A 7,690-nucleotide genomic window follows, 5' to 3' on the forward strand; every position below is an offset into this window, starting at 1 on the left:
ATGAGATTAACATTTGAATCAGTAGACTTTCAGTAAAGCAGATTACCTTCCATAAGGTGGGTGGGCCTCATCATCATTTGAAGGCCTTAAGAGATAAAAACGGACTCCCCTCAAGGAAGAGAAAATTCAGCCCACAGTTGGCCTTTGGACTTGAGCTGCAACATCAGCCCTTCCCTAGGTCTTCTGTGTGCCAGCCTACCTTGCAGAGCTTGGACTTGGCAGCCTCCACAATCACACAAGCCACTTCCTTAAAATAAATCTCTCTATATACACACACACCTTCTTGAGTCTATTTCTCTGGAGAACGCTAATACGATAATGACATCACTTTGACATCATTAAAGGAAAAACAAAGAACACCACATTAAGAAATTCAAAGCATTTATGGATTATCTATACGGTTCTTTTAAAAATCTGTTAGGGGCTCTTTTATAATTCCCTGTTCCCTAAAGATGTTTTAAATCTTGTCTGTTATTTCTTTAAACATAGTTGCCGAAAGTTTCTTTTTTTCTTGAATAACCACTCAATTTCTAAGCATCTAATCAATGCAGTGTTCCTGCCTTTTTTCTGCTGGCTCTCATACATGGTTTGCTTTGTTATTCATATGGTTAGTAATTGTTTATAGTGAGCTACTCATTTTCCATGAAAAATTATTTGTGGGAATTCTTTGAGACTGGAATGAAGTTGTGTTACTCCAGAGAGAATTTGCTTTTGCTTCTGGCAGGAAATTTTAAACTCCAGTATTTCATTGAATAGAAGATGCTGTTGTTAGTAGGATGCATTTTGATTTTACAGATGTTTAAATCCAAAAAACAAAGTGTACCATAGATTCAAAGCAATTTAATAAATTAATGGCTTGAATTTGTATAGACAATAAAAATCCATGAATTTAGCCTCCAAATTCATGCTGGCTTAAGGTTACAACTTCTTAGTGACATTTCCTCCCTGCCCCCCACTCTCAAACACAAGGCTAAATTCCTGTAGTCCTCAGGAGTGTGACGGGATTTTCTTCTTTTTCACCCTCAGAAAGAGGATATATATATATAAATTTGGGTCCCAGTTTTGTGGGGGTCTCCCATCAGACTCACCACCTTGGGGGAACTTTTACTTAGAAGACAACTGAACTGTAATTCAAGATGGCAGGAAACACATGCAATCATCCCAAATTCCTGGAAAAAAATACAGGGAAGCAAGCAAATGAATAAAAGATAGCTAGCTAGCTATATACAGGCAAGAGAACAAAAAGGACAGTGATTTTAAAACACTCTGGAAGACAGCGAGTATAAGCAAGGGTATTTACTGATTTGAAAACAAAAACAAAAAAACAGGTGCATTACCCTACAGGCTCCCAAGTGCGTGCCTGACAGCCCCTACCCTGTTGCAGCACAACATCGCCAGGTGCAGATGGCCCCCAACTCTGTGGCCGCCAAGACCCTAGCCCAGGAGCCAACCCCATGCAACTTCACCGGGCACAAGGTGGTACAGCACACTCCAGGCACGATGGCTCATGATCCACTAGAGGGCGTACAAAATCAGCATGTTCGACCCCAGGCACTCTGGGGAGTACCCCCACCATCAGCCACAATTCAGGACAGGATGCCACAGATCCCTCTGTAGCCTTCCACACAACAACAAGGTCCTTGTGAGGACGTATATGAGCTCTCTCCCAGATTGGAGAGCTGTCTCTGGAGCAGCCCAGTGTTGAGCCTACTAAGAATAAAGAGCTAACAGATATATTCTGGCAGCTACAGACCATGGTGGAGCAGAGGGGCTCATGAAGGCCAATCATGTCTTCCTCTTGCTGTACCTACTTCACATCCTGCTGCTGGATGTAGCTGCCTGGTTCACTCTTTGGGTCTTTGGGACCTCCTTCCTGCCCTTCCTCCTTTGTATGCACTGTTTAGCACAGTTCAGGCCCAGGCTGGCTGGCTGCAGCATGACTTTGGGCATCTGTCATTCTTCGGCACTTTTTCATGGAACCACCAGCTACATCATTTTGCGATTGGCCACCTGAAAGTAACCCCTAGCAGTTGGTTGGACTACATGCACCTCCAGCACCTCAACCCCAACTGCTTCTGCAAAGACCCAGATATCAACATGTGCCCCTTCTTCTTTGCCTTGGGGAAGATCCTCCCTGGGGAGCTTGGGACACACAAGAAAAAGTACATGCCTTACAACCACCAGCACAAATACTTCTTCCCAACTCAGCCTCCAACCTTGTTGCCTCTCTACTTCCATTGGCATATTTTCTATTTTGTTACCCAGCAGAAAAATTGGGTGGACTTACTTGAATGGTCACTTTCTACACCAGTGTCTTCCTCACTTAGGGGATGTTGTTGGGACTGAAAAGCTTCCTGGCCTTTTCTTCATGGTCAGGTTCCTAGAAATCAACTGGTTTGTGTGGGTGACACAGATGAACCACATCCCCATGTACAATGATCATGACTGGAATATGGACTGGGGCTCCACCTGGCTCCCAGCAACGTGCAATGTCTACATGCCTGCCTTCAGTGACTAACTTTGTGGACATCTCAACTTCCAAATTGAGCACCACATTTTCCCCACAATGCCTTGATGCAGTTACCACAAAGTGGCTTCCCTGATGCAGTCCCTGTGTGCCATCATGGCATAAAGTACTAGTGCAAGCCCCTGCTCTCAGTCTTCACCCATACTGCCTAGTCACTGAAGGAATCTGGCTAGATGCTTATCTTTGCCAATAACAACATCCCCCCACCTGGAAGAGCCTCTAGAGCCAAAGCAGAGGGATCTTGAGGGAAAATGCCACCACAATTCCAATATTCAGAAGGGGTGGGTTTGGGGAAATAAATATTCGGACTCAAACCCCTTCCCTTTGTCTTCAAGGAACAGATATAAGACTCCAAAGCGGGGTTGGGGGGGACAGGGGGAAGTGGAACATGCAAGCCCCTCCGAAGGAAGGAAGGAGCTATTGCAGGACATATGTGAGAGTTTTGCTGTTTCCTTTTTCTAGTTTGGCAGGTGCAGATGGTTGGTTAGCAAAGAAGGAGTCAAGGGGTTGTTAGAAGAATATGGAGGATCTACTAAGCCCAGAATCAGGAAGAGATGTAGCACTAAAATTCCACTCCATTCGGGTAAGGGGCGAGCCCCTCTCTGGTCCACTTCTCAGTGCCTTCTCAGCCCTCACTTGCAAACCTCAGAGGTTCGCAGGCTGGTAGGAGATAGAGTAGCTGAACCTTTTGAACAAGATTCTGAGCAAGATTTTGAACAAGATTAGAATTCTGAGGCTTGGCACAATGCAGTGCCTAGGATCTCAGCCCACTCTCTAGGGCTCGCTGTGACCTATATCTGCCTGTCTCCCAAAGAAGCTATTTTTCCACTTTCAGAAGCAGGTGAGGCAAAGCCCAGGACTGTGGTATTGGAGACATCTGGCACTGATTTGGGTCTCATGCTCCATTAAGGGTACTGAGGGAGTATTAAATCCTAAGTCCTGCCAAAACAGCTGGTAGAGAGTTGTTAGCCATTAAAAATCCCTTCAGCTTTTGATTTACTTTTTCTAACCACCACCCAACAAACAAAACACTTCCAGGACAGGGGGTCCAGTTCTTGTTCCACACACAAGTGAGCAGATAGGGCAACCTGATCTTTTCTCCTCCCTAGAAAAAAAAAGCGTGCTTCTAATAATTTCCCTTTGTACCCTACCTATAGTTCCAAGTTTAATAAAATAGCAGTCAGTGAGGACAAGTGACCAAGTTGGAAGATACTGAATTACCAGTCATGAAGAAAATAATCTCAGTCATAAAGAATTTAAGGGCTGTAAGAAATTTTCTAAGTTAGGTTACAGCATTACTTTAGAGTAGGAGCAGTAGGTTACATATAATCACTTCATAGCTCTAAACCAGAAATAGGAAGATAAAAACAGAAAAGTCTGTGACCATCATTGCTGTTGTTAGGCATTTTACACTCTCGGCTCTGATCAAATATCTTTCTCTGCTGGAGACCAGGTAGGAATTTAGGATAACCTCTTACAAAGCATTATCAGCTTAATACTGAAATACAAATTTTTAATCTCCTGAGTTTTAAAAGATAAAAACAGTTTATCCTATCTCTAGAGAGTGAACATAGGACTGTGCTCCAGGAGTCTTGCCTTCCACACCAACAGCCTTTCAGTCCAGGTGAGGGGATTATTTCTTTGCCTGTTCATCAAACTCTACTCTAAGCATATTGAGCATTGTGAACACTGGGAGGAGAGAACTTCAAAACTAAAAGGAAAAGCAGAGCCCTAGGAGAGATTATATTTAATTTCAGGAAAGAATGGCAAACAATCAGGGAGATGAGTGTTGGTTTTTTTTTTTTAATATTTTTTACTTATTGAATTAAGAGAGAGTGAGAAAGAGAGAGCAAGCAGGAGCAGGGGGAGGGGCATAGGGAGAGGGAGAAGCAGACTCCCTGCTAAGCAGGAAGCCCAATGTGGGACTCCATCCAGGGACCCTGGGATCATGGCCTGAGCAGAAGGCAGACACTTAACCGACTGAGCCACAGGTGCCCAGGGGATGAGTGTTCTAAGGTATGTTAGGGTGGGGTTAGAGGCACCACTTCTGCAGAAGATGTGGAGATTACGTAGAGATTTGTTAAAACAAAGAAAGGATTAAAACATACACATACACACACACAGAAAAGAGGTTTCAGAAAAGTTTAGATCTTTTCCATTTGGGCAGAACTTGGTTTAAAACAAACAGCCTGGGTAGAAAAATTAGAAGCAGCATTGAAGTGTCCTGCTTCCATTGGCTTCCTCACTCAAGAACAAGTGCTGATCCTTCCCCATCCCTCTATTCCCTGCTACTTAAAGTCTAAGTATGATGCACCAAACTGTCAAGCCATATGACTTTGGGCCCAGGTTGCCCAATCTGAGCAAACCCAGGGAGGCTCACTGAGCCAAACCCAGGTCCTCAAAGCACCTCAACCACTGTGGCCTTGTCTCCTCAGTAGGACCTGTGTGGCCTCACATGGCTACAAGTGAACATACCACTGACAAAAGGCTCAGTGTTGGGGTGCCTGGGTGGCTCAGTCGTTAAGCGTCTGCCTTCAGCTCAGGTCATGATCCCAGGGTCCTGGGATCAAGCCTCACATCAGGCTCCCTGCTCTGCGGGAAGCCTGCTTCTCCCTCTCCCACTCCCCCTGCTTGTATTCCCTCTCTCGCTGGGTCTCTCCCTGTCAAATAAATAAATAAAATCTTTAAAAAAAAAAAAAAGGCTCAGTGTTATAATGGTGATGTGACTGATCTCAAATCCAAACGCTGACAGATGAGAGGAAAAGTCACCTCTAGTCACGTAGTTTATGGCAGAACTGACACCGGAACTCACTTTTTAAAACCTCCAATTTCTATGTTTATCTTTGCTATTTCCGTTTTCCTACTACCTGGTAGGAGGTATTTACCTTAATTAGGCCCAATATCAGCATCCTTTTCGTGTGTGCCGATTTTGCTACCACATCCCAATGAAGTAAAACTAAAAAATACAGTTAATTTTGACCAAAAAGACACACACAAAATAAAAGTAAATAAAAAGCATAAAACAAGCAAACACCAATAGCAACAAAAACAAGATCTGAAGGTCTCAGATCAAAACACATACGAGATGATCAAAGAAAAGTGCTTTGAGTCCTCAGCTTCAGGGCTGGCTTCCCACCTACTCAACTTAAAATAAACCCTGCCAGTTGACAAGCCCGAACCGTTTACATAGAATGGTTCTAAAAACTATTGAATTTCACACTTAAAGTAGATAGTTTTTATGGTATGTAAATTATACCTCATTTAAAGCTGTTTTAAAAGAGCAATAGACTTGGTGCAGCCACTGTGGAAAACAGTATGGAGGTTCTTCAGAAAACTAAAAGTGGACTTACCATAGATCCAGTAATTCCACTACTGCCTATTTACCCAAAGAATATGAAAACACTAATTTGAAGGGATATATGCACGCCTATGTTTATTACAGCATTAAGAACAATGGCCAAACTATGGAAGCAACCCATCTGTCCAACAATAAATGAATGGATAAAGAAGACGTGGTACACACACACACACACACACACACAAATGGAATATTACCCAGCCCTAAACAAGAATGAATTCTTACCATTTGCAACAACATGAATGGATCTATAGGGTATAATACTATAAGTCAGTCAGAGAAAGATAAATACCACATGATTTCACTCATATGTAGAATTTAAGAAACAAAACAAATGAACAAAGAAAAAAAGAAAAAAAACAAAAATCAGACTCTTAACTACAGACAACAAACTGATAGTTACCAGATGGGAGGTGGGTGGGGAGTGGATGAAATAGATAAAGGGGATTTTTTTTTTAAAGATTTTATTTATTTCAGAAAGAGCAAGAGCAGGGGAAGGGGCAGAAGGAGAGTGAGAAGCAGATTCCAGGCTGAGCAGGGAGCCTGACACAGGGCTCCATCCCAGGACCCCAGGTTCATGACCTGAGCCGAAGGCAGAGGCTTACTGACTGAGCCACCCAGATGTCCCATGAAGGGGATTAAGACTACACTAATCATGATGAGCACAGAGTAACATATAGAATTATTGAATCACTACATATGTATATATACCTGAAACTAATACAACACATATAAACAACAAAATAAAAATTTAAAAAAGGGCAGTAGACTAATTAAAAACAGGTGTCAAGGCAAAAAGTGCACCGAAGGAAGATTTTATTCAAGGCTACTACAATGGGGGAGAGAGGCCAGAACTCATTCTGAACTCAACTCCACTGAACTAAAGGATGAGGGAGTTTTTAAGAGGTGGGAGGATCATAGGCCATCTGTGTTTGCTAATTGCACTTACCAAAAGGAAAGTAAGCCTTCTCATATCTTCAAGACAGGAAGCAGTTTTATTACTTGGAGCAAGATGCCCACCCAAAGTTAAGCTCCTATCCACCTACAGCCTAGGGGATAGGAACACTGTCTTCTTTGATGATTACATTCAAGAGATGGTTCCCAGTTTCTTGAGAAAGACATAAACTGGCAAGAATCTTTTTAAAATTACTTACATCACAAAGGAGCAGAGAGAAAGAATTTACAATTATAAATTTTCTAAATGCTCTAAAAAAAACAGAGGTCAGAAGCCTGGAGGCAAGAAGAAATCTGTCTCAAGTTTATCAAACTGAAGGGGAACTTTAAGTCCCTCTTATTCACAGGCAAACCAACAAAAGAAAAATCACTGGGGCAGGGGACAAGAAGGCAAACATGTTAACAATTTAAAAGTTTTTAAAATTAATTTTTGCAGAAATATTCATTAAATTATTGTACCCCTAAAACAAAAACTGAAAAATCAGAGTATAATAGTCATCTCCTGGCCAAAATAAAAATAATAATAAACAAATTCATTAAGTTGTAGAAATTTCCCAGAATAAAGGTAGGGAAAAAGAGAACAATATGATAGAAAATATTACTCTATTATTTATCCAGACCCTTCAAGTCCCCAAAAGCTATAAACACAAAATGTGCTGAAAAGCAAGACATAGAAACCAAATTCCATTATTAAGGAAAATCTGGGTAGTAAAAACTGTCAGTTTATATTATATCACTTTGTTTTTCACAATACTTTCTACCAAAAAAAACAAAAAAAATAAAAAACAAAAAACCACCATCTCATTTTCCTATGTGGGGTCAAGGAATAGTCTGAAAGAATAAATGTTACA

General features: G+C 41.8%; 1 pseudogene; it reads left to right on the forward strand.

The window, feature by feature from the left end:
- Window positions 1-1,404: 1,404 nt before the first annotated feature.
- Window positions 1,405-2,700, forward strand: LOC118022406 (annotated as a pseudogene).
- Window positions 2,701-7,690: the final 4,990 nt, after the last annotated feature.

Source organism: Mirounga leonina, unplaced genomic scaffold (assembly GCF_011800145.1).
Source record: "Mirounga leonina isolate KUSES-001 unplaced genomic scaffold, KU_Mleo_1.0 Mir_176, whole genome shotgun sequence".
NCBI classification, from domain to species: domain Eukaryota; kingdom Metazoa; phylum Chordata; class Mammalia; order Carnivora; family Phocidae; genus Mirounga; species Mirounga leonina.